Genomic DNA, 9,034 nt, shown 5'->3' on the forward strand with positions numbered 1-9,034 from the left:
TATCCTATTGGAAAAATAAGAAATGCCTCTTATTTCAATAATCCAAGACTTAACAAACATACTCTTAGTAAATTCTTACTTTATATTCACAGAACACAGACCACCAGTGTAAAACAGGAGCAAGCACCAAATAAAAAGCCAGTGAAAAGAAGAAAAAAGAAGAGAGCTGCCAATTAAAGCTAACAGTTGTATATTTGTATATAACTTTCTTTTTTTTTTTTTTTAGACAGAGTTTCGCTCTTGTTACCCAGGCTGGAGTGCAATGGCGTGATCTCGGCTCACCACAACCTCCGCCTCCTGGGTTCAGGCAATTCTCCTGCCTCAGCCTCCTGAGTAGCTGGGATTACAGGCACGCGCCACCGTGCCCAGCTAATTTTTTTTTGTATTTTTAGTAGAGACAGGGTTTCGCTGTGTTGACCAGGATGGTCTCAATCTCTTGACCTCATGATCCACCCACCTCGGCCTCCCAAAGTGCTGAGATTACAGGCGTGAGCCACCGCGCCCGGCCATATATAACTATTAAAAGGATATTTACTCCATTCTAACAGTCCCGGGTATTTTTAATTCACAAATCCATTATAAAATCTAGCAGGATTTTAAAAATAGTTTTTGTTTTTAATGGTATGCTTTGAAATAAACGTTCTGGAGCATTTCTTGTCTGTTAATTTGCACATAAGCTTCCCACCTCTCTCCTGCTCCCAATCTCTGTTGAGTTTACCCCACAGAACCTAATCAAGTTTTACAAAGAGCCAAAGTCTAGGGATCTCCACTCTACTGGTAAGTACAGATTTATTCCAGATATGCTTAGATTATGCTCAAGTCAGCAAATTAATCCAGTTGCTTAGGAAAATGAATGTCAGAATTTGAGAGTCTGTTTTCCTAAAACTAATTTTAGAGGAAGACTTTTCCCTTTCCATTACAGTAAACAAATTAACTTTTCTAAGTGAAATCCTGAAGAAGTTAAATTTGGCTTGCAAAGTTTTCCAAATCAATTTATTGTTAGAATCCTGAGAGCTGGCACCATTAATACTTTAAGAAAACCACTTAAAATTAGCCAAATATCTAAGACAGATACATATACAAAAGATATGCAAATTAAAACCATTTAAAAAGTAATGGATGCCATAATCTGTATTTTGCCATAACTTCTGTATTCAGAAATGATTGTAAAAACCTAAGTTAAAAACTATACACTATGGGCCGGGCGCGGTGGCTCACGCCTGTAATCCTAGCACTTTGGGAGGCCAAGGTGGTTGGATCACCTGAGGTCAGGAGTTCAAGACCAGCCTGGCCATCATGGTGAAACCCCATCTTTAAAAAAAAAAAAGAAAGAAAGCAAAGGCCGTCTTTCATTGTTACAGATTTAGTGTCTCTGGTGGGTTGAGGAGAGAAACACCATGATACTTTGAATGTTTGTACTCTTCTTTATTGACTGTTGTGCATGCTGTGGTGCTTTGAGGTAGGTCTGATGAAGGTCCATGAGACAAGGCTTAAGACTTTCCAGGGTATATCCAGTCTTCTGTACTAATGATTCAGGCCAGCTTTGTCCCGTGACTGTATAGAGTGCTAAATGAAAGGCGGCTCCAGCAATAACTGATGGCAAATACTTCAGGTATGGGTCAGCATCTATCAAACTTAATTATCCCAAAAACATTGCTAAACTTTCAACTTTGCAGTTTGCAGGCTGCTGATGCAGAAAGTATTGGGTAAGAAACTGATTTAATGTTGGAGCAGCTAAGTCTAAAGTAAGGGCTTTCAAAACTAGATGCTCCATTCTCAAAACTTGTTTCTTGGTGTAGGTACCATCTGTAATGTACACAAACTCTGCTACTTCTGGGGGGTATATTTCTTCAAACTTTGAGGCCAACAGCATAGTAGCAGTGCCCACAAGCTGAAGCTTTCCTCTCAGCACGGACGTGGAAGAAAAGGAACCTATCAATGTAGTTCACAGCCAAATGCAGGGTCTCATTCTGTAGTTTATATTCTTCTCCTACTTCAACTAACCAGTCCACTAGGATAGCTCTCATACTGTTAGTGATGTCTGGCTGTTTCTTCATGTAACCCACTTTAGGTTTCCATTTAACCTCCATTTCCCTAAGGTATGTGTGAATATCCTCATGGTAGTCTGGTACTTCATTAACACTCACTAGCTTTTCATCTTCTAATACAATTGACATGTCCATAGTATGTTGTGACTCAAAACTACCATCCATTGGATAATCAAGAGGTACCAATGGTTTTCTGGGTCCAGGTAAACTAACGGCTGAATTAAAAGCCATGACATCTTCACGCTCTGCTTTCTGGGATTCAGCTGGCTTCTTATGAGTCTCCTCTTCTGCTTCATCCACATGAATGGTGAATGCAGGCTGTTTACTGTTTGCTTTCCAAGAAGGAACGGTGAGCTGCTCATCATTTACAGGAAGATCCTTAAGGGGTGCAACCCGTCGCGTCTTCGGCCTCTGCTGCTGCGATGCACCCCGCTGGTTCCCGGCCTTCAGTACCTCCAGCGCGGCCCGGGTCCGCGGTGGCTGGATAGGCGCTGCCTTTTCCAGGTTGATGTTCTCCTGGTCCTCTTGGAGCGCCGTCTGCTGCAATGCTAGCAGAGCCGAGCCCACCTTGCGGGCTGCAGGCTCAGGCGCGGAGTTACCCATCATCACTGTTCCCGGGGGCCGACGGCGGGATCAGCTTGCGGCGCCAAGCAGCGTGCACTCCGCCCAGCCGACCGGTCGCACCGACCCGGCCAAAGAACAGTCGTAGGCAACGCTCACAGCCCAGGCCAGCCTACCTGCCCGTCCACTCACCCAGCTCGAGACCACGCAGCTGTTCTTGCAATTCAAGTCTCTCTCTCTCTCTCTTTTTTTTTTTTTTTAAGACGGAGTCTCGCTCTGTCGCCCAGGCTGGAGTGCAATGAAGCGATTTTGGCTCACTGCAACCTCCGCCTCCTGGCTTCAAGCGATTCTTGTGCCTCAGCCTCCCAAGTAGCTAGGACTACAGGTGCCTCCCACCACACCTGGCTAATTTTTGTATTTTTAGTAGAGACGGGGTTTCACCATATTGACCAGGCTGGTCATGAACTCCAGACCTCGTGATCTGCCCGTCTTGGCTTCCCAAAGTGCTGGGATTACAGGTATGAGTCACCACACCCAGCCTAATTTTTCTATTTTTAATAGAGCACCCGGCCTAGTTATGCCATTATTATTATTATTTTAGACGGAGTTTCGCTCTGTTACCCAGGCTGGAGTGCAATGGTGCCATCTCGGCTCACCGCAACCCCCGCCTTCTGGGTTCAGGCAATTCTCCTGCCTCAGCCTCCCGAGCAGCTGGGACTACAGGCGTGCGCCACCATGCCCAGCTAATTTTTGTATTTTTAGTAGAGACGGGATTTCACCTTGTTGACCAGGATGGTCTCGATCTCTTGACCTCGTGATCCACCCGCCTCAGCCTCCCAAAGTGCTGGGATTACAGGCATGAGCCACCGCGCCCGGCAGTTATGCTATTATTAATATTTACATAGGCATGGTACATTCGTCACAAGTAATCAACATTAATTAATTTTGATTAGTCAATATTAATCTTGATGGAATTCTGTTATTAATATTAATATTGGTAGGATTCTGGAACATAAAAATACCAAGATGGGTGCAGTGGCTCACACCTGTAATCTCAGCACTTTGGGAGGCCAAGGCAGGTGGATCACCTGAGGTCAGGAGTTCAAGACCAGCCTGGCCCACATGGTGAAACTCCGTCTCTACTAAAAGTACAAAAATTAGCCAGGCCTGGTGGTGGGCACCTATAGTCCCAACTACTCGGGAGGCTGAAGCAGGGGAATCGCTTGAACCCGGGAGGCAGAAATTGCAGTGAGCTGAAATCGCGCCACTGCACTCCAGCCTGGGCCACAGAGTGAGATTTCATCTCAAAAAAAGAAAAAAAAAAGAGCATAGATTAAAAACTTGTTCTTTTTATATGGCTGTCCTTCCTTCCTTCCTTCCTTCCTCCCTCCCTCCCTCCTTCCCTCCTTCCCTCCCTCCCTCCCTCTCTCTCTCTTTCTTTTCTTTCTTTTTTGAGACATTGCTCTATAGATTCTCCTGTCTTGGCCTCCTGAGCAGCTGGGATTACAGGCAGAAGCCACCACACCCAGCTAATTTTTTGTATTTTTATTTTATTTATTCATGTCACCCAGGCTGGAATGCAATGGCATGATCTTGGCTCACTGCAACCGTTGCCTCACAGGTTCAAGCAATTCTCCTATCTCAGACAAGTAGCTAGGATTACAGGTGCGCACCACCATGCCTCGCTAATTTTTGTATTTTTAGTAGAGACAGAATTTCACTGTCTTGGCCAGGCTGGTCTTGAACTCCTGACCTCAAGTGATCCTCCTGCCTTGGCCTCCCAAAGTGCAGGAATTACAGGCATGAGCCACCAAGCCCAGCCTTTTATATTTTTTGTAGAGTTGGGGGTTTCACCATGTTGGCCAGGCTGGTCTTGAACTCCTGAGCTCAAATGATCCTCCCTCCTTGTCCTCTCAAAGTGCTGGGATTACAGGCATGAGCCACCCTGCCCGGCCAAAACTTATTCTTTTTATGTTCTAGAATCCCATCCAGGATATCTTCTTCCATTTACTCATTATGTCTCCTTCAGCTCCTCTCAGCTACCACGGTTGGTCTGTTGTATGGTATGGACTCCCATTTCACCCACGGCCTCACTTATTCTAGCATTCAGCCTCCTGTTTTTTCCCTTTTCCTCTATCTGTACTTATTGGCTACCCTCTGAAGACAGAATTTGTTTCATACCCACTGCTTTTAAAAGCATTACTGGCCAGGCAAGGTGGCTCATGGCTGTAATCCCAGCACTTTGGAAAGCCAAGGCGGGCCGATTACGAGGTCAGAAGATCAAGATCATCATGGCCAACATGGTGAAACCCCATCTCTAGTAAAAATACAAAAATTCGGGGCCGGGCGCGGTGGCTCACGCCTGTAATCCCAGCACTTTGGGAGGCCGAGGCGGGTGGATCATGAGGTCAAGAGATCGAGACCATCCTGGTCAACATGGTGAAACCCCGTCTCTACTAAAAATACAAAAAATTAGCTGGGCATGGTGGCACGTGCCTGTAATCCTAGCTACTCAGGAGGCTGAGGCAGGAGAATTGCTTGAACCCAGGAGGCGGAGGTTGCGGTGAGCCCAGATCGCGCCATTGCACTCCAGCCTGGGTAACAAGAGTGAAACTCCATCTCAAAAAAAAAAAAAAAAAAAAATACAAAAATTAGCTGGGCATGGCAGTGCACACCTGTAGTCCTAGCTATTCAGGAGGCTGAGGCAGGAGAATTCCTTGAACCCGGGAGGCAGAGTTTGCAGTAAACTGAGATTGCACCACTGCACTCCAGCCTGGGCAACAAAGATCAAAAATTTGTAAAAAAAAAAAAAAAAAAGGCCAGGCGTGGTGGCTCATGCCTGTAATCCAAACACTTTGGAGGCCAAGGCAGGCGGATCACCCGAGGTCAGGAGTTCAAGACCAGCCTGACCAACATGGTGTAACCCCGTCTTTACAAAAGAAAAAAAAAAGCATCATTGTCTTTCCTTAAGATCTTTGTCCCCATTTGGATGGCACATGTTCTCTAAAATGTCAAAGGGTCAAAGGCTGTAACTAAGAAAAGTGAGGTTTCTAAGGTCACAGTAGATAGAATTTTTTGTATTCTGTTTTCCTCTTGCAATATTCTCTTTCTCTCTCTCTCTTTTTTTTAATTTTTTTATTAAGAGATGGGGTTTCACTACATTGGTCAGACTGGTCTCGAACTCCTGACCTGGTGATCCACCCACCTCGGCTTCTTAAAGTGCTGGGATTACAGGCATGAGCCACTGCACCCAGCCTCCTCTTGCAATAGTCTCTCAGATTAATCCCAGTCTTCTACTGTAACCCTTACAAACTATAAATACTATGATATTGTTTTGGGGAATCGGAAAAGGCAGCCTCTAGTGATAAGGTTAGTCAGACCTGGGTTTAAATTCCAGATTTACTATTATTCCAACTATTTGAATCTTGGGCAAACTACTTTAACTTGTCTAATTTTTTTTTTTTTGAGATGGAATTTTGCTCTTGTTGCCCAGGCTGGAGTGTGATGGCACCATTGTGGCTCACTGCAACCTCCGCCTCCCAGGTTCAAACAATTCTCCTCTTCAGCCTCCTGAGTAGCTGGGATTACAGGCATGTGCCGCCACGCCCAGCTAATTTTGTATTTTTAGTAGAAATGGGGTTTTTCCATGTTGGTCAGGCTGATCTGGAACTCCCGACCTCAGGTGATCCAGCCCCCTCGGTCTCCCAAAGTGCTGGGATTACAGTCATGAGCCGCCCCACCCAGCCTAAATTATCTAATTTTTTAGTTCCATTATCTGTTGAACAGCTATATTACTACCCCATAAGATTGACATGAGAGTTTTATTTATTTATTTATTTATTTGAGACAGAACCTTGCTCTGTCATCCAGGCTGGAGTGCAACTGTTTTTTTTTTCTTGTAGAGATGAGGTCTTGTTAGGTTTTCCAGAGTGGTCTGGAACTCCTGACCTCAAACAATCCTCCTTCCTGGGCCTCCCAAAGTATTGTCATTACAGGTGTAAGCCACCATGACTGGGCTAGAAATGTTTAAAACAGTTATCCATGGTTCCAAGTAAATTCCCAAATCCTCAAATGTCCTGTGCTCTAATCTGTCTTTATTTATACTATTACTGGGAACTATAAGGTATTGGGAATCAATTTTTTTTCTGATCCAATTTCCATATTAATACATTAATTTTACTTAAGAAAGATATTTAACTACGTTTTAATTTTTTTCTGGCAAAATGTTAGCGAGAGTAAAAATATACACCCCCAATATATACTTTAACCATCCAAAAATCATTAAAACTGGCTGGGCACAGTGATTCACACCTGTAATCCCAGCACTTTGGGAACCCTAGGAGGGCAAATCACTTGAAGTCAGGATTTTGAGACCAGCCTGGCCAACATGGTGAAAAAATCCGAAATATTAGCCAGGCGTGTTGGCAAGTGCGTGTAATCCCAGCTACTGGGGAGGCTGCGGCAGGGGAAACGCTTGAACCTGGGAGGTGGAGACTGGAGTGAGCTGAGATTGCACCACTGCACTTCAGCCTGGGCAACAAAGTGAGACCCTGTCTAAAAATAAATAAATAAATAAAAACAAAAATCTTTAAAACACAGTTTCTGTTAACTCATCATAGGAAATGTGTTAATACACCAATCATCAGTCTGAGATAGGAAGAGAAAACAGAAACCAAAAAAGTGAACTGATTCAGGCCATACTAAAATAAGAAACAAGGCCGGGTGTGGTGGCTCACGCCTGTAATCCAAGCACTTTGGAGGCCAAGGCAGGCGGATCACCTGAGGTCGGGAGTTCAAGACCAGCCTGACCAACATGGTGAAACCCCGTCTTAAATAAATAAATAAATAAAATAAGAAACAGTCTTACATCAATATTTTTTTTTCTAGTATTTGTTCCAATTAAAAAAAAATAGTATTGTTTAAATGCAAGGTATACAACACAATGTTTTGATGTACATAAACATAGTGAAATGATTATTACAGAAAATAATTTTCTAACATCTACTGTCTTAGAAAACGTCGCCCAATTAAAAATTTAAAGCAATTTTTTTAGACTCTCTTACAATATTGGGGTCCTACTGGGCCCAGAAGGTCGAGACTGCAGTGAGCTACGATCACGCTGCTGCACTCCAGCCGGGATAACAGAGCAAGATCTTGTGTCCAAAAAATTTTATTATTCAGCTTTAAAAAACAAGATCTTGGGCTGGGTGTGGTGGCTCACGCCTGTAATCCAAGCACTTTGGAGGCCAAGGTGGGTGGATCACCTGAGGTCGGGAGTTCAAGACCAGCCTGACCAACATGGTGAAACCCCATCTTTAAAAAAAAAAAAGATAGAAGTGGGACCAAAACAAAGGAGCGGCGGCCGGGAGCAGACTTACCTCACCTTCTTCCCCTTCCGTGTACGTCTAGGCCTGGCCGCCAACCCCAAGGAGCGGTCCGACTATGTCCAACATGGAGAAACACCTGTTGACCTAAAGTTTGCGGCCAAAGAACTGAGCAGGAGTGCCAAAAAATGTGATCAGGAGGAAAAGGCCGAAAAGGCCACAATTAAAAAGGCCATTCAGGCCGGGCGTGGTGGCTCACGCCTGTAATCCAAGCACTTTGGAGGCCGAGGAGGGCGGATCACCTGAGGTCAGGAGTTCAAGACCAGCCTGACCAACATGGTGAAACCTCGTCTTAAAAAAAAAAAAAAAAGGCCATTCAGAAGGGCAACATGGAAGTTGCAAGGATACATGCCGAAAATGCCATCCCGCCAGAAGAACCAAGCTGTGAATTTCTTGAGAATGAGTGCGTGAGTCGATGCGGTGGCTGCCAGGGTCCAGACGGCGATGTCGATGGGCAAGGTGACCAAGTCAATGGCTGGTGTGGTTAAGTCGATGGATGCGACATTGAAGACCATGAACCTGGAGAAGATTTCCGCCTTGATGGACAAATTCGAACACCCGTTTGAGACTCTGGACGTCCAGACGCAGCAAATGGAAGACATCATGAGCAGCACCACGACGCTCACCACTCCCCATAACCAAGTGGATGTGCTGCTCCAGGAAATGGCAGATGAGGCGGGCCTCGACCTCAGCATGGAGCTGCCGCAGGGGCAGACTGGCTCGGTGGGCACGAGCGTGGCTTTGGCGGAACAGGATGAACTGTCTCAGACACTGGCCCGCCTTCAGGATCAAATGTGACTGCAGAACCCGCTCTGAGGTTTCCTGGCCATAGCCACCCTTTAAATACTCTCTGTGTGTTAGAGAGATACTATACCCTAGAAACTCTGAACACGCCAGTATACTGAAATGCCCTTCTACCTTTGGGTTTACAGTCCCTTCCAGATAAATTAAGAAATTCAGTCTTTCTGCTCTCTTAGCTGGCTTCTGAAGGTCTGTATAGCTCGTAATGATGGTATTTTTATAGCAGCCTTTTAACAGAAC

At 45.0% G+C, this 9,034-nt stretch overlaps 2 pseudogenes; one reads left to right on the plus strand and one right to left on the minus strand.

Annotated features, from left to right (window-relative positions):
• Positions 1-1,355: 1,355 nt before the first annotated feature.
• Positions 1,356-2,654, minus strand: LOC110568108 (cyclin-A2-like; annotated as a pseudogene).
• Positions 2,655-8,051: 5,397 nt separating this feature from the next.
• Positions 8,052-8,791, plus strand: LOC105713787 (charged multivesicular body protein 1b-like; annotated as a pseudogene).
• The last annotated feature ends 243 nt before the right edge of the window (positions 8,792-9,034 follow it).

This window comes from Aotus nancymaae, unplaced genomic scaffold, assembly GCF_030222135.1.
Source record: "Aotus nancymaae isolate 86718 unplaced genomic scaffold, 86718_ANA_hifiasm-v0.15.2.pri h1tg000016l, whole genome shotgun sequence".
Taxonomy (NCBI): domain Eukaryota; kingdom Metazoa; phylum Chordata; class Mammalia; order Primates; family Aotidae; genus Aotus; species Aotus nancymaae.